This window comes from Pteronotus mesoamericanus, unplaced genomic scaffold (assembly GCF_021234165.1).
Source record: "Pteronotus mesoamericanus isolate MK-2021 breed Mesoamerican mustached bat unplaced genomic scaffold, CSHL_Meso_final contig_20, whole genome shotgun sequence".
Taxonomy (NCBI): Eukaryota; Metazoa; Chordata; class Mammalia; order Chiroptera; family Mormoopidae; genus Pteronotus; species Pteronotus mesoamericanus.
The window spans coordinates 26,720,174-26,741,943 of NW_026555085.1; the positions used below are offsets into that span (position 1 = coordinate 26,720,174).

The 21,770-nt window shown below is 36.5% G+C and overlaps 1 pseudogene; it reads left to right on the forward strand.

Annotated features, from left to right (window-relative positions):
* Positions 1 to 11,591: 11,591 nt before the first annotated feature.
* LOC129067102 (60S ribosomal protein L22-like) lies at positions 11,592 to 12,212 on the forward strand (annotated as a pseudogene).
* The last annotated feature ends 9,558 nt before the right edge of the window (positions 12,213 to 21,770 follow it).

A 21,770-nucleotide genomic window follows, 5' to 3' on the forward strand; every position in this document is an offset into this window, starting at 1 on the left:
GAGGCTTACATTAATGTTTATGTTTATTTTAAAAATATCTTAAGTTTAATCACTTACCCTATTTCCATCTTCTCTGCTCCCATCTGCAATCAGTATAAATACTTTACTAGGAGTTTATCTCCCTCTCATCTCTGTGTCTAACCCCCATTCACATTCATACCACTACCCCTGCCATGTTGTTATTACAAAACCTGTTATTTGTAGAGTATTGTAAAGTATAACTTTTAAATTTATTTGCTTACCTAACAGGAAATTTGAATAATTTTTAAATTTATTCTCCTTTATATATTTTAGTACTCCTTGGTTTTAAGTCTCTCCACAGACTATTTCGTCCATGATATTTTTTATTCAAAGTAGATTTTTGTGTGATAATCTTTATGAGGATTTCATGTGCCTGAAATCATATAAACACTAATTTAAATAATGTTTTAGCTTCAAATAAAATTCCAAGTTTGAGATTGAAATTCTCTTTCTTCAACTAAAGTAAAAAATCATTTGTCTTCTTACATCAGTGTTGTTGTTAAAAAGTCTGATGTTATATTTATACCTTGTTCCTTTTCAAGTGATCTGTTTTCTCTACTTGAAAAACAAGAGTTTTCCTTTTACTTTATGTACTAAAATGTGTATGAATTTCTTTGTTTTGGTTTTATTTGTTATTTTTGTTGTTGTTTAACACTATTCAATTTGTCCTTAACATGGAGTATTCTCAATCATTATTTTCTTCTTATTATTATTTTTTTCATATCATTTTCTCCTATTCAGGTGCTATTATTATGTGGGACTATTACTTCTACTTTGTCACCATATTCCTGAAAATATTTCTCACTCTTTACATTTCTTCATTTATTCCTAAATTTTTGGCAGAGTTCATTGAAATTATAGTCCATCTTCTTGCCTAAAGTGGTAATAGTGAAGACAGTAATCCTCAGAATATCATGTGTGAGACCTACTTCAATGCCTGTCCTCCACCAATGACACTCAGGTTTTCTATATGTCATTTTCCTCCCTTTTTTTTCCCCAACCATCTCTGTGACTACAAGCCTATCTCATAGTTTTATTTTACTTATGAAATACCTCCTGATTCTATGGCATCTCTTGATTTTATTCAGTGAAGGAAGTCAAGCATTTCTTGTTTTGACACCTTCTCCTAAACAAAAGCTCTCCAAATTTTGTGCTATGCAGTTTTTCTTGTGTAAACATAAAATAAAATAAAATATACATGATGCATGTATTTAAAACCATTTAATTTGCAACTGCTATATCTCTTGCTTCAACTGCCAACTTCAGTTGCAGACTGTTCTAATTTTGGATTTTTTTTCTAAAAATGTATGTAAATTTTATTAATTTATCTTAATACCGAAAAATTGTAGACACTATGTTCTTAAAGAAAGGAGATACTAAATGTCTATTCAAATCTTTTTTGACATAATTTGCTTTCAACTTTACTCATAAAATGTCTCAAGATATATTTTCCTCCTGCTACTAGTACCTTGGGAACATTAATCTCAGAATAATTGAGAAACACTAGCTAAGCTGTTAATTTTAAATGGCACATTAGTAACTGTCAGTTAAATTGATAGAGATATAATTGAGAGTAATAGTAAAAAGGGAACTTCCTCTTCGTTGAATATTTAGTGATTATTAAATTACTTATCTAATGCAGTTTTGAGCCTTATAGTTGATTATAATAAGAATATATCAGAATCTTGTAAAAATCAAGGTAATTTGTTTAAATGGATTGTTAATGTTTTTTAGGTCATGCTTCATTTTTTGTGTGTTATGTTTGCAACTAAATTTAGTTGGAGACCAAATATTTTTTTCCAAAAAGCATTTAAGATAACATTGATTGTCCTGAAATCTATAGTTAAGGAATCATATTTCTGGGGAATCTGAAGAGGAAAAATAAGTGATGAAGATGTTAACTACAGTCACTGCTCTGCTTGGGTAAATGGTCGACAAGTTCTGTGTTTCTGTGCAAAAACAATTGTTTGAGTAAATCAGGCATGGAAGGCAGAAGTGTAGTTAACTGTTTTACATTTCATTAATGTTATATGTTATTATTATATATACTCTTATAATGTAATTATTTTAATTAAATGATAAATGTGTTTGTATCTGTGTGATGGGGGTGGTAGAAGAGAAAACATGATATTTGGGGAGAATAGTAAATTAACCAGGAAAAACAATACATTCACTTAGGTTCCTTATAGAATGACAGCCTTTCTAGAATATAAACACTCATTTGTTGGCAATTAAAAGAATCCTATAATAGTATTTCTAACATTTAAAGGGAAAGTTTGCATTCACAATGGTTATCTCTGTAAAATGAACCAATTTTAATATTATTTGGACCATATTTTCAAATATAGTCCTAAAATACTCTGATGCATAACTAAATTTTCTATGAATATTTATAAAATCAAAGAGATACATTGTAAATTATAACTTCATTTTGCTCTGTATCAAAAGTGCCTTCCACTTTTAAAAAAAAGAAATCCTCACCTGAGGATATGTTTATTGATTTTGGAGAGAGAGGAAGCAAGAGGTGGGGGGGAGAGAGAGAGAGAGACACTGATATAAGAGAAAAACATTGACCTGTTGCCTCTTGTATGTGCCCAGACCAGGGATCGAAACTGCAACCTAGGTATGTGCCCAGACTAGGACTCAACACCCACCCTTTTGGTGTACCGGACAATGTTCCAACCAACTAATCAACTGAGCCAACCGGCCAGGGCCACATCGTCCTCTTTTTAGCTTTGGAAGTGGTAATAATCACAGAAGACTATCCTTGTGATTTCAACAGCTCAGTAGAACTTACATATTAACAACTCTTTAAAATTATAAGTTTGCTTGTTTGAACAATAATAAGTGTCCACATTACTCAGTTTTTCCTGTCTAAATATATATATTACAAAATTTCCAAATTTTTAGACACAAGCAGTTAATATAAATAATAATACTCTAATCTACAGGCATTTTGAATAGCACATTCCTTTTTACAAAGAAGAATAAGTATCAAAATATGTTTATGATTAAAGAAAATATAGCTAAAAATAATGTACACTAGGTATGAATTTATGTATTTGATGCACTTATTCACTTCTGCTAAGTAGAAGAAATGCTAGCTGTCTACCAAAGATTCAGGCTCCTTTCCAATGTGTTGTTAATTGCAGCTAAGAGTCATCTGTAAGACAGGGAGCTTCAGTCCCCAGACTCCTTTGCAGGTAGATGCTGCCACATGATGAGTCTTCATTATTGGAATAATAGAAGGGACACATATCATCTCCATGCCAGAATAATTAAGTAGCAGATTGCTCTTCTCCTCCATCTTTTCTGTGTACTGACTGGCAGAAAATGACAGGGTCTCCTGAATTGATCCTTAAGTAACATCTTAGAACTAAAAAATGTCTCCACCTCTTAACTAAGAGCACTTCCATCTTCATTGTATAAACATTAAATAAATTCTTATTTTTTAATGTCATTTTCAAATGTGTTCGTTATAGGAGCTATTATTGGCTTACCTAATACAGGTTTCTTCCACTATAAGCCCTGTTGTTACTTTTGACCTTCAATGTATGTGAGTGACATATGAGTTTATTTTTATTGGTTCTTATTGCTTAGAGTTGAACTAAGAATAACTAGAAATTGTTTAAATAAGAGAAGAATAAAAATGCTAGAAAAATATGAAATAATTATACAAAGAAAGTTAGGAATTTGATAGAGTAATTCCAATGCATGAGTAAAAAAGTCATGGAAAAAGAAAAGATCAGAGAATTCTAAATGACATACCCATTAATTGATTTAACACATTCAAAATTAAAATTTACAAATCCACAATCAGAGGATAAAAAATACATCCAGTTGATATTGAAGAAAAGCTGTAATATACAAATAGATATTAGGCACTGTTTTTTTCCTGGCACACTAGAGTAAGGTTGAAATCTAAGAAAAGAAAGGAAATGTAGAAATACAGGGCTCAGAAATGTGAATAGAATATTTCTAAAGCTCTACAAAGAGTATTTGGAACATTGCACACCTGAATCAACATATTAGAATTCAGAAGATGCTCTTGCAAGACTAGAAGTGGAAATTTAATTTTCTCATGTAAAGGAAAACAGCTGAAATGGTAGGATGTGCTACTGGTCTCCAGTGAATAGCAAGGAAGACTTCCAGAGCATTCTTTTTGAAAGGCAGGAGAAGTCAATGAGCGAATAATCCAGCATCCTTTACATGACCAAATAAATTATTTCAGTAGAGCCTATGTGCGTAAAGTTAAACAAGCTTCTGAAACCAAAGGAGAGATCTGAGGTGTTTTTTTTTTAATTTTTAGATCTCAACTATTGAAGGATGCTTTCACAATAGGTATAGCACATTTGGTTATGAACTATGTGATAATGTAAGTGCCGTTCTGATCATTTAGTGTCTGAGCTGTACTAGTTTTTGAGAGGTCCCTGTGACAACTCCATAGATTGTTATTTTCTCTGTTTATGATACAGGTAGAATGTAAGGTTCTGAAATGGCATAGTGATAGAAAGTATGCAAAAGCCTTTTTAAAAAAAATCTGTATGCTATTTTTTCCAAATCATCCTGTTTATAGCACACAATGAATTTGAAGTATATAAATGTATTTTAATATAAATTTCTTTTTTATAGATTCAGACTAAAAATTAATACAATGTCCTCAGATCCAGTGTTTTTAGTTGCTCTCCTCTTTCTCTGGAGATAAAGACCTCTTGGCAAGCTGCGCTCTTTAACAAATAACCTGCACTATTTCTTAGTGACTTCTCCAAAGTTCAGATGCTATATTTGTAGAGAAGCAACCAGACTCCTGAACTGTATTTCAAACTTATTTTAGAGACAGCAGAAGTGAAAGCTCTCTACTAATGGCTAATAAGTGCTATTTCCCTTAATACATCTTTACATATGTCATCATCCTAACTTCTATATATTTCAAAGGACAACAAATTTTAATTTGAAATGAGAATAGGAATTGGATTTGCTTTATTGGCTGACATTGGCATCTTGGCCTCCCTTGAACCTACAATAGGTGTAAGTTCACATGATTCTTTCTACTGGATTTCAATAGAGCTGTAAAACCAAAGCCTCATTAGAAGTCATCTAGCTTAATCCCTCATTCTCTAGTAAGGAAAATAAAACCTAGAGAATGGAGGTGATTTACCCAAATTGTGTTATAAGTTAATGACAACACTAAAACAAAGTAAAATAACTTTCATTGCATTCCTTTTGTATTACAAGACATTGACTTCTGTGGTTTTATGAGTCCTTAAAACAATGGAGGAATTTTAAAGTGTTTTATATATGCCCAATACCCTCAACTGTAAAGGTATGTAACAATTACCAGGAGAGTCTGTTTAAAGTATGTTTTTCCTGGTGACTCTGCCCAAATAATTTCAGACAGAAAGTCCAGTGTTCTGACGCAGATGGCTTGTACACTGCTCTTTACAAAACAGTATTTATTGAATAAATAATTACTGACAATACTGCTTTTTCCATCCTTGCTTCAATAAAGATTAGAAGATTAAGGCTTAACATGTTAGAACAGATTTGTTAACAGTAAGTAGTGCACCAAGAATGCGTTACAAATTTTATCATTGGGTTGAAGATTTCCATGATTTTGAGTATTCCTCAAATTCAAACTAGAACCATCATATTCACCATAGCTATGTAGTTATATTTATGATTTACTTAATATCTCTATGATTAATGTAAGTTTTTAATTAATATTTTATATTTATAAATTATATAAATAAATTTTTACTACCTTTGATATTTTATTCCAAGGAAAACAACTTCTCTATTGATAAAGTTATATTTTCCATAGAAAATAAACATCTCATTTGATTCACCCAATAAGACATGGAAATATTTTATAGTCTCAAAGAAATAACTTAATCTCATTAAACATATAAGTAATTATAAAGCAGAAATTATAATTACTTTTTCTAAAGACTATATAATGACTAGTTAGAATCAAATATTGATATAATTATTCAAGAATCTCTTACTAAAAGTCATTATAATTCTCCATTAAAATATAGAATTTATAGACATTATCTGGAAATACAAAAGGCAGCATCTAGTTGTTATTTTCAGTTAGCTATTATGTGTCCAGTTAGACTAGCACTTTTTCCCTAAGCTATGATGGCAAAGATTATTTTACTGGATGTGTGCTGGTAATATATTAACCTCATTAACACCCAGCAATTTTTACAGAATTAAGATATAAAATGCTATGGAGAATTAAAAAAATAATTTGGTTTTATTCAGTGTTCCTTACAAGATATTTTACATGTTCCCCTCTGGTTTTCATCTCTTCAGTAAAATCAAAACCCCATCTCTAAGTCAAACTGAAAGTATAAAGTGTTATAATACAGAGTAGATTTATAGAAAACATTTTTTTAACTAGAACTATGAAGTTATAAAACAGGTAATTTGCAAATTAATTTATGAGAGAAAACTGATATTTCATGAGAAAAGCAAATACTCTTATCTGAGATTTTCTCTTTTTTTTCATTTAGAAAGATAAGTGCTTGAATATCTGATTTGGTAAGTAGTTTGGGGCATAGAATGTTATTCATTATTTGACATTCTTTTTATTTTTTAATTTTTTTATTGTTGTTCAATTGCAGTTGTCCCCACGTTTCCCCCATTACTCTCCCCTGCCCTACCCACCCCCCCCCCCCAGCTCCCACATTCAATTCTCGCCTCCCCTCCGCCGAGTTGTTTTTGTCCAGGGGTCCTTTATAGATGTTCCTTGACACTTCCCCTTCTTTTCCCTGTTATCCCCCCATCCTCCCCTCTGGTCACTATCAGTTTGCTCCTTATTTCCATGTCTCTGGTTCTACTTTGCTCACTTGTTTACAGATCTTATGACCTATAAAACACTGATACATGAGATCATATGGTATTTAACTTTCGCCATCTCTTATTTCACTGAGCATAATACTCTCCAGTTCCATCCATGCTGCCTCTAAGATTAGAAATTCCTTCTTTCTTTCTGCTAAGTATTCCATTGCCTAAGTGTACCACAGTTTTTTGATCCACTCATTTACTGATGGGCACTTAAGCTGTTTTCTGCACTTGGCTACTGTAAATAGCACTGCTGTGAACATTGGGGTGCATAGGTTCTTTTGAATTGGTGTTTCAGGATACTTAGGGCATAATCCAAGCACATTATTTGACATTCTTTCAACTTTCTCACAAAAGATATCTTTATTGTAAACAATTTTTTAGTTTCTATTATAAATTTTATGGCATAATGAGATTACTCCATCAGTCAATGGTCAACTTTGCATTAATGACCTAATGCAGCTTTGTGATGAAATCAAAAAGCTACCTTTTTTTTTAACATTTTTCATTTGGGAAAAAATATTATATCTAAAATACTCTTCTAAATTTTACACTACATTTTAGCCTGTTGAAATAAAATTGATGTTCTGTATGTTGATCTTATATATAAACCAACTTACTATGTTTTTTACGTTGAAAAAATTCTCTGGGAATTACTTAGAGTCTTGTTTATGTTGATAAATTATATTATCTATAAATGTTACTCTTGTTTCCTCCTCTTCCCTACTACCCTTTTACTGGAAAATTTCAAATACCTCCTTTCTTTAAAAGTAGAAAGCAGAATAATAAACTCCCATGTAGCTATCAATCATAGTTAGTAATAATCAACCCAGTTAGTCTTTTACTGCATTCCATACCATTATCACACCTAAAAATTCAAATGATTTCTTAATATCAACTATTCAACTAGTGTTAAAGTGTAATCAACTGTCACATATACATTTGTATTTTTATAACACCTTTACTGAGATATAATTTATGTGCATTAATATCTGCTATTTTAAAGTGTACAATTCAGTCTTTTTTCTATACTTGATGAAGTTGTGCAACTATAACCTCTATCTAATTTTAGAATGTTTTCATCAACTCAAAGACCATCGGAGGGGTTTAAATTTCTCTTTTTCTCCTGATGATTCTCACTTGTGATGGGAGTTTTCTTCTGTGCTTGCTGATCTTTGTCTTTAAGCTCAGATGCCAGCAGCAGCAACCCTGAGACCCTTACTTCTGAGAGACTATGCAAATGCCTTTTTCAGAAACCTTGGGCATTTTAATCCATTTATATGATTGCAAGCTGAGAGCAGTGGTATCATGTTCAACTAACAACTTGCCCATGGCCGAGACCTAGGAATTCAAATTATAGTGCAGATACTGGCATTTGCTCTCAGATCAAGATCTTATTAGCATTTTTGTAATGCTCAAAACTTTTTCTTCAGCTTTTTTGATTTGTTCATTTGTTGGGATACAAAAGAGACTTTGCAGTTTTCCTGACTTCTGACAACCCAGAAATGTCTTTAAAATGTGTTTTAGCCAAAAACTAGTTATTCTGTACAAGGGCCTTCCTATAGTGTCTCATTTGTGAAACTGATAAAAACATAAGCATTGCTATGTTGTTAATTTCATTATTTAAAAATGATTAAGTCAAGACATTAAGTCATCCTCTTAGGAGCACGTATGTATTTATTTCTGACTCTCTCAGATGTCAGAGTGCATGCTGTTAGGGATGACTCTTTATTGCTATCACTAAATTAAACACAATAATTGAAGTCCATGACACATGCTCTCTGGATTATTTCACATGAAAAGAATAATTCCACTTTGGAGAGAAGAGGGAAGTGTCAGGATGGATGTGCATTTGAGTGGGACCTAGAAGGATGAGTTGAATACAGCTCACAAAGGTTGAGCAAGTGTATTCCACACAAAGGCCATAGCCCAAATAGGGGCACTGAGGCCTCAGAGCATGATGACCTGTTGAGGAAGACAAAGAATCTGATGGGGTTGATGCTTTTTTGAGAGCCACAGTAAGAGTACAGACAGGTTGGGACCTGTTTACAGAAGGCTCTGAAGCCAAGCTAAGAAAAAACTTTCATGATTATTGACATTTGAGAGCCACTGAAATATTTGCAAAGAATAGAAATGAGACATGATATGGATTTTAGTGAAATAACTAGCAGTAGCCTAAAGACAGAGAGCTAAAGTCTTATATGCAGGCAGAGCAGTTAAAACATTATTGAAATTCTAAAGCAAAAAAAAAAAGAAAAGGAGAGGTCAGAGCTGTGGGAATGACATAATATAAATTTTTAAGCTCATAACTCATCTCCAGATATGTAAAACTAAAGTGTTCCCCTTTATATCTAATTAAAATATAATTTCATGTAATTGGGTAATATTCCATACTTACTTCTGTGCCATTTTTATCTTTAAATGATATAAATAATCTGGAGTGACTATATTAAATAAATGTGGGTTATTTTTAAACTACATTATAAATTATTCTTTAAAATAGCTTATTATCCAGGTGTCAAACCCAATCTAATTGATGGTGCAATCAAATAACTTTTAACTTAGTATCAATAAGTGTGTAGAAGCAAGAGGCCAACAGAAGGTTGGGCCTGGTGCTCAGCAGCCCAGGGCCTTTAAAAGGAGCGAAATGACTTATGAGCAACCATCAGACCTACGTATGGATAAACAGTCACAAAAATAACATTTTTATTCTGCTATCAAACTTATCAGTGATGCATAAAAAACTATCAGTCTTTTTCATTCATACTCATGCATGTATATGTATTCAGAATTTGTATTTTGTCTTAGACACCAATAAATTATAAATTTAAATTAGAAATCAAAGGATTTACACTTTAATTGGTACTTTGGTAGTCTTTTCTGAGGACTTTGTAGGATAATGTTGTGGTTATTGTACTGTCAACATTTCATGAATATATTGATGATTATAACTGCATGCATTAACAAAGCTAAGAAAATAATTAAGGAAAACATCTGTTAATTACTTTCATAATTGATAATTTCAATATTAAATTACAGGATAATCAAGTTGGTCTTCTGAAGCATAAAATAAATATATAAATGCAGAAAAATGTCAAAACCATATAATGGTGTCCAAATATAGCCAAGCAAAAAATACAACACAGTGTGCTAATGTAACAGGTTTTGTTTTCTATTTTATTCTTCTCCTGTCATTCCACTCATATCCCAAGAGTGAAATGAAAATATTCCTTAGACAAAGACCAAAACCATAAAGCATACACAGAAAAATCAACGCCTCCCAGAAGATCAATTCATAACATTGCCAAATTCCTTACTCATGAAGTTTGATCTAATTGCCTCATCATGGAAGTATATTATCTTTATGGATCATAATGATTCATGAATGTAATTATATTAGTAATTTTCACATATTAGCAAAATAATGCCTGTCTTTAACAGTGAAACACTGTTTGATTTCTTTGAAATGTAGCCTACAAATTACATACATATTACAATTATGTTTGTTTTAATAGCTTATGATACTATGACAAGTATAAGTTATAAACATTTTATATACTGTTTTCATCTTAAATACATAGTTTCCATACATAAAAATGAATTTATAATTCATATAGTTTACTATCAACATGAGTTGTATTTCCATAGAGTGTCTAGGTTACTAGCTCTAGTTTATTAAGCCTTTAAAATTTCCTGTCCTTCTGACCTAGGTCTAGGCATATAAATTAAGCAAAAATCCTTATAGCATATTGTCAGTCAGCCAAGCAAATGGGAAAATGCCAGTCCTTTCAAAATAAGCTTTCAGATCACTACTACAATCAATTGCCTTAAGATGGCATTTTCTTTAAAATGTTTAATTCTTTTGAATTATTGACTAGTCTTTTCAGATTTTAAGTTTTATTAATTTTTTGATCCTTGGGCACCAACTGATCAAAACTCAAGCTGTCAGGATCAATTGACTATTCAGCCAAATTATAGAGGAATTGGTTCATGATAACCTTCCTTGAGTTTGTTTTGTTTTGTTTTGTTTTGTTTTGTTTTGTTTTTGGTAATCTAGTAAAAAAAAATTCCTGAGCACAGTTTAGTAACAAAAGCTTCACACCAGTTTCATGTAGCTATGTTAGGGGAAAAGAGTCTAATTACAAAACTATTGACTCTTTAGCCCTGACTGTTGTGGCTTAGTGGGTTGGGGCGTCCCATGAAAGAAAGGTTTCTGGTTGGATTCTCCACCAGGGCACATGTCTGGGTTGCGGGCCAGCTCCCTGGTTGGGGGCGTGGGAGAGGCAACCAATGATGTTTCTCTCATACACGGATGTCCCTTTCCTTCTCTTTCTCCCTCCCTTCCCTTCCCTCAAAAAGAAAAAAGAAAGTGACCCTTTAAAAAATTAATCTGGCTTAAATATTTTTAACTTATAGGCTAACATACTTTAACAGCTTTATTGATGTATAATTTTTAAACACAAAACTTTACATATTTAATGTATACAATTTGATGAGTTTGGACATATGCATGTACCTTTTGAAGTCATCACCATAATCAAGATAATAGACATATCTATCATCTCCAAAAAGTTTCCTTGTGTCCCTTTGACTTTGTTTTTGTTTTGTTTTTGTTCTGTGTGTATGTGTGTGTGCGCGCGCGCGCGTGTGCGCGCGCACGTAAGTATGTGTACATGTGTTAAGAACACAGAACATGAGCCTTTTCTGCATCTGCTGCCACCATGGATCCCATGAAAAAGCTTGTGGCAAAGGGAGGCAAAAAAGAAGAAGCAGGTTTTGAAGTCTACCCTTGACTGCACCCACCCTGTGGGAGATGGAATCATGGATGCTGCCAATTTTTAAGATTTTATTTATTTATTTTTAGAGAGAGGGGAAGAGGGGGAGAAAAGGAGAGAGAGAAGGAAAAATACATCAATGTGAGAGAGAAACATGGATTGGTTCCCGCTCTGTACTGTCAAACCCAAGATCAAACCCACAATCCAGGCATGTGCCCTAATCTATAAAACACAGCCCTTTTCTTCTCTGGATGACACCCAACCGAGCCACAGTAGTCAGGGTGATACTGCCAACTTTGAGTACTTGCTTCAGGAGAAAAACAAAGTTGAATGAAAAAGCTGGGAATCTTGGTAGAGGGGTAGTAATCATTGAAAGAAACAAGAGTAAGGTCCCTGTAACTACTTGTGTACCTTTTTCCAAAAGATATTTGAAATATCTCACTGAAAAATATTAGAAGGAGAATAATCTACATGATTAGTTGTGCATAATTGCTAACAGCAAAGAATTATGAATTGTGTTACTTCCATATAAACCAAGATGAAGAAGAGGGGGAATGTAAGAATTAAAATTCATTTATTAGGTACACTTTGTATGAGTTCTTAAATAAAACCTGGAAACAAAAAATTTTAAAAATCACGCAGAAACATAAGATTTTAAGCTATTTAAAATAGGAACAAGTTAAACAAAAAAGCTCTAGATTTATTGAAACACTTCTCAAGCAAGCCTTTTATTTCCATACATACTTTTGATTGATCCCCTCTCACTCCTTGAATATGAATTCACCCTTTAATAAAATGAAAGTACCATATTACGCATGAATGGGTGTCTGAGTGCTGAAATAAAAGTGCAAGAACCTGTTTTTAAACTGATACGATGAGAAGTAGTCTCATTAAGAAAATTCACATGTGTAGTTGAAAGTTATCTCAAACTGTAATTCATACGTTGTGCATTCTGTTACCATGTATAATATGTGTTGGGGTCATCTATCACTTCAGTGTCAGCCCCCTTGCTTAGTCTAGAAGGGCTGTGATGTTACATACAAAGTCCCTAATCTCTTTGTATTAAGATTGACACTTGGTGCCTTTTATCCTAATTGATAAGTTAACATTCCTTCAGTACAGCTTTGGTAAAACGTGACTAGGGTGCCCTAGGATTATTAAAGAAGATGAAAGCCAGTTAGATACAAGAGTGTCTATGAACTGAATCAATAATACAGCATTCAGAATGTACTTTTTATTCCAACAGTTTTGAAGTTAAACAATAAAATAGTACTTTTAAATCAAGAACCAGTGTTCAATCTTACAGGTCACAAATTTCTAATGTTGTATTTATCATGAACTGATTTTTTTCTATAACTTTTATTATTATAGTAACTCTAAATATATCAATTTAAGATTTTACATTTCCCTGACTAAAGTCATTTTTTTAATTATAACTAAATCTTTGAGAGTTATAAACCCCCAGAAGGGGATCCCTTCTGGATTTGGAATAATCAGCAGATTTTTTCTTCATTTACTCACAGAGAAGCAGAGAGTTTTCTTTCCCCGTCTCTCTTCCCCTCCTTCTTCTTCCCCCCCTCCTATCGCTGCCTTCGTCTTCCTCCTTTCTCTCCTTCTCCTCCACTCTTTTATTCTCACTTCTTTCCCACTTTTCTTATAACTCTACTGACATCCCGTCAAAATTAATTTTATAATGGAATACACACAGAAAGCATATTGTCAAAATACTTATTATTTCCCAAATGTAACTTTAAAATTATGGTTGTATACAGTGAAGGGCCTATAATTCCTGTATTAAGTTGTAAATATGAATTTTGAGTATTTTTGGAAAATACAGATATCTTTCGGAGTTGCTTTTAATAGTAAGCAAAGTTTAATAAGGAATAAAATAGACAGCTGGAAAGGACAATATTATCCTGCCTCAGCAGAAAGAGGGCCAGGTGATAATCCGATGGTTCTGCGGTGTATATCGCACAGTACACTGCGGCGGTAACTCAGTGCTTCTGCCAGCTGGTTAAGGTTATAGTTACATCCGAGAAATCAGAGAAAATAGAGGGGACTGGGAACCATAGGGAGCTCTTTAACAGGAAAATGTTTCCTGGCTTTAGCAAAAAAGGAAAGAAAAGAAAAAAGAGGAGAGAAGAGAAGAAGAGAGAAGAGAGGAGAGGAGAAGAGAGGGGAGGGGAGAGGAGGGGAGGGGAGGGGAGGAGAGGAAAGAAAAATCTCGGTACCATAATATCCAGTTGTCCCCCTATATACACATTATTTGTAGTAAAAGGAATATTGAGTCATTGCTTCAAATTTGATACAATCAGAGAGAGGAAAGATGGCGGAGGAGTGAAAGGGAGTCACGCTGACCTCCTCCCAAAACCAAACTGGAATTGCAACTAAATAATGGAGTAATCACCTGGAAAGCAGTGGAACGATAGTGGGAGAGGAGCCTTGGTGCCGCGGACAGTGGATTCGACTCTCACACATCCCAACGGGTGAGAATTGCGGTGGAGGCTCGAGAGGGTGGGCTGGGTGCGCACGGGCACTGGCACCAGAGGGACATTGAAACGGCCAGTTAGCGTCCCCCGAGAAGAACGGGGTCTGAATCATAAACAGGAACCCCTAAACTACAGCAGCTAAAGCCGAGAAAATACAGACAAAACACAACCCCAAAAAGCTTAGGGGCGCTCTCTGCCAGAGACAGGTGGCTGGGGATGCAAAAAGACATTTAAAGGGCAAACGCAAAAGTTGCAGCGGCAGCCACCCTCCTTGATCGCTGGGTAGAGGCGGCAGCAGGGTGGGCTGGTGACTGGGAAAAGACAGGTGTGGAAAACTTTGTGAAGAGAACTGACACTGCGGCCGGTGGAGCCCGGGTGATAACGCACTTCCCACTCTGCAGCTACCATCTCGCTCAGGCATAAGGGAATCAATTAACCTGCCTTTTGTGCGCTCCGCACACAGCTTGTAGCGTGTGAGCTGCGGGGCTGAGTGCAGACTGGCTGGGAGAGCCTTGAGGAGAGACTGGAGACAGAGGCGTTGGGGAAAGAACGGGAGGAGGAACCGGAGAGTCACGACTCCCTCCCCGTTCCGTAGTCTCCATTGTGGGCTGGAAAGGCGCGACCCCAAAGAGGCAGAAGCGGGGCGCGCATGAACCAGACTGCCTGCGATTGAAACGCAATCCGCACAGGGGTTGGATCCCTGGCCGAAGGGGATCACAGAACTGCCCAGAGGCCCCTGAGGGGAGACTAGAAACGGAGGCATTGGGGAAAGAACGGGAGGAGGAACCGGGGAGTCCTGACTCCTTCTCCTTGCCGAAGTCTCCATTGCGCGGGAAGAGGCCATACCCCCAAAGAGCCAAAAGCCGAAAAGCAAACATAGACACCCCCAAAACACCCAGAGCAGGCGCGCACACTTGCGCCGAGTGACCGGCGTGGGTTGGCGAGCGTGTGTGTGACCCACGCGGGCTGGCGAACGCTTGCACCTGCCGGCAAGGCCTCACACAGATTGGCACCCATACGGCCTGCGAGGGAGTGCACAGAGGTGCAAGGGCAGGCGTAAATTGACCTACCCGCCGGGACTGCGGAGCGGCCCAGAAAATAAGTAGAGCTGCCCAGAGTCCCTGGAGGAGAGACCAGAAACAGGATTAACCAGAGAGTCCTAGAGCTGATTTCCTCCCATTTCCGTAGTCCCCATTTGGCGAGGGCAAGCAACGCACCCAAAGAGCCAAAAGCGGGGAAAACACACAATAGAAGACCCTAAACTGACCAGTGCCGCGAAGCTCGCGTGCCAGGGAGGCCAGATGAGTATGGGAGGTCGCGAATAAGCCCCCTGGTCTGGGGCAAGCACATGCGAGCCCAGGCAGGTGGGGGACCCTGCCGCGCTGGGAATGCGCTCAAGGAGCCCGCGTGAGAGCGCAGAGAGATCCCAAAAAATAGCTCAGCCCTGACCGAAGGGGTCACAGAGCTGCTCCAAGCAGGAGTCAGACACAGGCATTAGACTCCTGAAAGACTCAAACAAACAACCCAAGGCCCTATAGGGTCAACAACTGACATCATCAGAGGCAAGCCCAGAAAGAAAAGTAAAGGACAAAAATACTTAACAGACTCTCACAAAAATGGGAAGAAAAGGAAGTTCCCCTCAAATGTGTGGAAAAGAGGACTCCCCACAGAGAGAGCTAAATAAAATAGAGGCAAGAGAACTATCAGATATTGAATTCAAAACAATGGTTCTAAGGAAGCTCAATGAGCTCAGCGAGCTCAAAGAGAACTATGAGAAACTGCAGAGAAACCATCAGGATCTCACAGCAAACTATATCAGCCTGGAAAAGGACATAGAAACTATCAAGAAGACACAAGAGGATATGAAGAATACCATTTCTGAATTGAAGAACACAGTAGAAGGAATCCAAAGCAGGCTGGATGAAGCTGAGGATCGAATCAGTGAGCTGGAGGACAAGGTAGAAAAAAGCTCCCAGAAAGAGCAAGAAATGGAAAAACGGCTCAAAAAGAATGAAGAAGCATTTAGGGAAATGCAGGACAACCTGAAACGCAATAATATCCGTATAATAGGGATACCAGAAGGAGAAGAAGAGGAGCAAGGAATAGAGAACCTCCTCGAAAAAGTAATGATGGAAAATTTCCCTAATTTGAGGAGAGAAAGGCTCTCATGGATCCAGGAGGCACAGAGGACCCCACTCAAGAGGGACCCAAGGAGGTCCACTCCAAGACACATCATCATTAAAATGGCAAATGTCAAAGACAAAGAGAGAATCCTCAAGGCAGCAAGGGAGAAGGAGAAAGTAACATACAAGGGGGCCCCGATATGCCTAGCAGCTGACTTCTCAACAGAAACACTACAAGCCAGAAGGGAATGGCAACAAATATTCCAAGCCATGAAAAGCAAGGGCCTACAGCCAAGGCGGCTCTACCCAGCTAGGCTCTCCATTAAAATAGAAGGAGAAATACGCAGTTTCCCAGACAAAAGAAAGCTAAAAGAATACATCTCTACCAAACCAGCACTCCAAGATATGCTAAGGGGACTGGTTTAGGCAGATGAAGGAAAAGAATGAGACAGAGAGGAACACAAGTACAAAGAGAAAAGATGAGTAAGTTTCTATCAGTAATATCTCTCAATGTGAATGGACTAAATGCCCCAATCAAAAGACACAGGGTAGCTGAATGGATAAGAAAACATGACCCACACATATGCTGCCTACAAGAGACCCACCTCAGAGCAAAAGACCTACACAGATTGAAAGTAAAGGGATGGAAAACAATATTCCAAGCAAATGGACATGAGAAAAAGGCTGGCGTTGCCATACTTGTATCAGACAAAGTAGATTTCAAAGCAAAGGCCATAAAGAGAGACCCAGAGGGGCACTTTATCATACTGAAAGGAAGAATCTATCAAGAAGACATCAACATTGTAAACTTATATGCTCCCAATATAGGAGCCCCCAAGTTTATAAGGAAATTGTTGGATGACTTCAAAAAAGATATAGACAGCAACACACTGATAGTAGGGGATTTCAACACCCCACTGTCAAAGACGGACAGATCTTCCAAACAAAACATTAATAAACATATCGTGGCGCTGAATGACACACTGAATCAAAGAGACTTAACTGACATATATAGAACCTTACATCCCAAAGAAGAAAAATACACATTCTATTCAAATGCTCATGGCAGTTTTTCAAAGATAGACCACATGATAGGACACAAAGCAAGCCTCAGCAAATTCAGGAAAATTGAAATAATACCAAACTTTTTCTCAGACCACAAGGCCTTGAAACTCGAAATCAACCTCAAAGAGAAACTTCAAAAACTTGCAAACTCATGGAGACTGAACAGTACACTATTAAACAATGAATCGGTCAATAATGAGATAAGAGAAGAAATCAAAAAATTTCTGGAAACAAATGAAAATGAACAGACAACTGTCCAAAACCTATGGGACACAGCAAAGGCGGTCCTGAGAGGGAAGTTCATAGCAATACAGGCTTACCTTAAAAAGATAGAAACATTTCAAATAAAAGACCTAACACTACAACTTCAAGAACTGGAGAAACAACAACAAATAAATCCCAGAGCAAGTAGAAGGAAGGAAATAGTCAAGATTAGAGCAGAACTGAATGACATAGAGACAAAAAGAACAATTCAGAGGATCAACCAATCCAGAAGCTGGTTCTTTGAAAAGATTAGTAAAATTGACAAGCCATTAAGCAGACTCATCAAGACAAAAAGGGAGAGGACCCAAATTAATAATATCAGAAATGAAAGAGGAGAAATAACAACTGATACCACAGAAATACAAAGGATCATCAGAAACTATTATGAACAATTATATGCCAAGAAATTTGAAAATCTTGATGAAATGGACAAATTTTTAGAAAAGTATAATCTTCCAACACTGAAGGAGGAAGAAACAGAAAGCTTGAACAGACAGATAACAGCTGGGGAAATTGAAGCAGTCATCAAGAAACTCCCAGCACACAAAAGCCCAGGGCCAGACGGTTTCCCAGGAGAATTTTACAAAACATTTAAGGAAGAGCTAACCTCTGTCCTTCTCAGACTATTCCAAAAAATCCAAGAGGAGGGAAGACTCCCAGACTCCTTCTATGAAGCCAGCATCACCCTGATCCCAAAACCAGATAAAGACCCTAAAGAAAACTACAGGCCAATTTCGCTGATGAACATAGATGCTAAAATCCTCAACAAAATATTGGCAAACCACATCCAGCAATACATTCAAAAGATTATCCACCACGATCAAGTGGGATTCATCCCAGGGATGCAGGGATGGTTCAACATACGCAAATCAGTAAACGTGATACAGCACATCAATAAAAGCCAAGACAAAAACCACATGATCATCTCGATAGATGCAGAAAAAGCATTTGACAAGGTACAGCACCCATTTATGATCAAAACACTCAGCAAAATGGGAATAAATGGGGCATTCCTCAACGTAATAAAGGCCATATATGAAAAACCGACAGCCAATATCATACTCAATGGGCAAAAACTGAAAACTTTCCCACTAAGATCAGGAACACGACAAGGATGTCCACTCTCACCGCTTCTTTTCAACATCGTATTGGAAGTCCTAGCCACAGCGGTCAGACAAGAGAAAGAGATAAAAGGCATCCAAATAGGAAAGGAGGAAGTAAAACTATCATTGTTTGCAGATGACATGATAGTGTACATAGAGAACCCTGTAGATTCTACCAAAAAACTCCTCAACCTAGTAAGTGAATTTGGCAAAACAGCAGGATACAAAGTCAACATTCAGAAATCAAAGGCGTTTTTGTACACCAGCAATGCAATAGAAGAAGAAGAAATCAGAAAAAATATACCATTCGATATAGCATGAAAAAAGATAAAGCACCTAGGGATAAATTTAACCAAAGACACAAAAGACCTGTATGCAGAAAACTATACAACATTGAAAAAAGAAATTAAGGAAGACACAAATAAATGGAAGCATATACCGTGCTCATGGATTAGAAGAATTAATATCCTCAAAATGTCCATACTACCCAAAGCAATTTATAGATTCAACGCAATCCCTGTTAAGATACCAATGACGTATTTCACAGAAATAGAACAGACATTTCAAAAATTTATATGGAACCATAAACAACCCCAAATAGCCGCAGCAATTTTGAGAAAGAAACACAAAGTAGGAGGGATCACAATACCAGACATCAAACTCTACTACAAAGCCACCATACTGAAAACAATCTGGTACTGGCACAAGAACAGACCCATAGACCAGTGGAACAGAATAGAAAGCCCAGAAATAAGCCCAGGTCTCTATGGACATCTAATATTTGACAAAGGGGGCAGAAGCATAAAATGGAGCAATAACAGCCTCTTCAACAAATGGTGTTGGGAGAGCTGGACGGCTACATGCAAAAAATTGAAATTGGATCATCAGCTGACACCATACACAAAAATAAACTCAAGATGGATAAAAGACTTAAATATAAGTCGCAACACCATCAAAGTCCTAGAGGAGAACATTGGCAGGAAACTCTCAGATATCCCACACAGCAATTTTTTCACTGATGTGTCTCCTAAAGCAAGGGACATAAAGGAAAGAATAAACAAGTGGGACCTCATCAAAATAAGAAGCTTCTGCACGGCAAAAGAAAACATCAGCAAAATGAAAAGGGAGCCCACCCTATGGGAAAATATATTTGCTAATGATACATCAGATAGAGGTTTGATCTCCAAGATATATAAAGAACTCACTCGCCTCTACTCCAAGAAGACAAACGATCCAATCAAAAAGTGGGCAAAGGACCTGGGCAGATGCTTTTCTAAGGAGCAGATACAGAGGGCCCAGAGGCATTTGAATGGATGCTCAGCATCACTAGCCATCAGAGAAATGCCGATCAAAACCACCATGAGGTACCACCTCACACCAGTCAGAATGGCCATCATAAACAGATCCACAAACAACAGGTGCTGGCTAGGCTGTGGAGAAAAGGGAACCCTAGTCCACTGTTGGTGGGAATTCAGACTGGTGCAGCCACTATGGAAAGCAGTGTGGAATTTCCTCAGAAAGCTGAAAATGGAACTGCCTTTTGATCCAGCGATTCCCCTGCTGGGACTATACCCTGAGAACACCAAAACGCCAATACAAAAGAACCTATGCACCCCAATGTTCATAGCAGCACAATTTATAATAGCCAAGTCTTGGAAGCAACCTAAATGCCCATTAGTAGATGACTGGATCAAAAAATTATGGTACATATACACAATGGAGTACTACGCAGCAGAAAGAAAAAAACAAGTACTAAACTTTGCAACAGCATGGATGGAACTGGAGAGCATGATGCTAAGCAAAATAAGCCAGGGGGCGAAAGACAAATACCATATGATCTCACCTATAAGCGGTAACCTAACCAACAATGCAAAGATGCAAGGAAAATATGATCAGCAACATTGAAAGGAAAAGAAATCAACAGAGACAAGAGAGAAGGGGGGGGCAGGGAAGGGGAAGGGAAGGGGAAAGTCAAGGAACATATAGCAAGGACTCATGGACAAAACCAAAGGGGAAGAGCTGAGGGAGGGAAGGTGGGAGGGGGCAAGGGAAAGAGGTGGGGGGGAGGCAGAGACAAATGTATTTAAAAAGTAAATAAAAAAAATTTAAAAAAAATTTGATACAATCAAAATAATGTTAACTGGTAAATTCTAGAAACCATCCTCTTAGTAATAATAAGGCATGAGGTTAGAATTGAAAAACTAAGTAAATCTAAAAAGTTCTCATCACACACAAAAAATTCTGCAACTATGTTAATTAGGCTTATTGTGGTGGTCTTTTTGCAATATACACATATCACATTGTTATGCTACACATCTGAAACTTATATTGTGTAATTATACCTCAGTAAAAAAAATAATAATTGAAATACTAAAGTCCCACATATAATTTTATGGTGAAATTACCACTCCCAAAAATCAGCTCCATTGTTTTCCTAAAGAAAAATTTAAGTCAAAATACTTACAAAATAAGAGAGTTGTTAAAAGACAATTTTCAAAAGTAGGTAACTTATGATATCCATGAACATAAACGCGTGTTAAATTTTTTTACTTAACCCTGGCTGGAGTGGCTCAGTCGCTTGAGCACCTGTCTACAAAGCAAAAGGTCACCAGTTTGATTCCCAGTCCGGGCACATGCCTGGGTTGGGAGCGAGGTTCCCAGTAGGGGGCACATGAGAGGCAACCACACATTGATGTTTCTTTCCCTCTCTTTCTCCATCCCTTTCTCTCTCTCTAAAAATAAATAAATAAAATAAAATCTTTTTAAAAAAGAAACTATGTCTTGAAGTTGAAAACAAATTTAACTCAGTAATGACTAAACTGGTAATCTGTTTTAGTCATTTCAAAGGAGAATCCAAACAAACATATTATAAATGCAGAACATTGAAATGAATGGGTGAACGTTCAACATTTGGGAGGGAAGTCAATTTCACCTCCACTACACAGAGCTACATGTCTTCAGGCAGAGTATTTCGTGTTGCTGATAGCTGTGTAAAATTTAGAGGTATAAAATAACTACCCTAGAAACAAAATCAGATAACTTGAAAGTATATGCTTAAGCATAATGAAGCACAATTTTTTT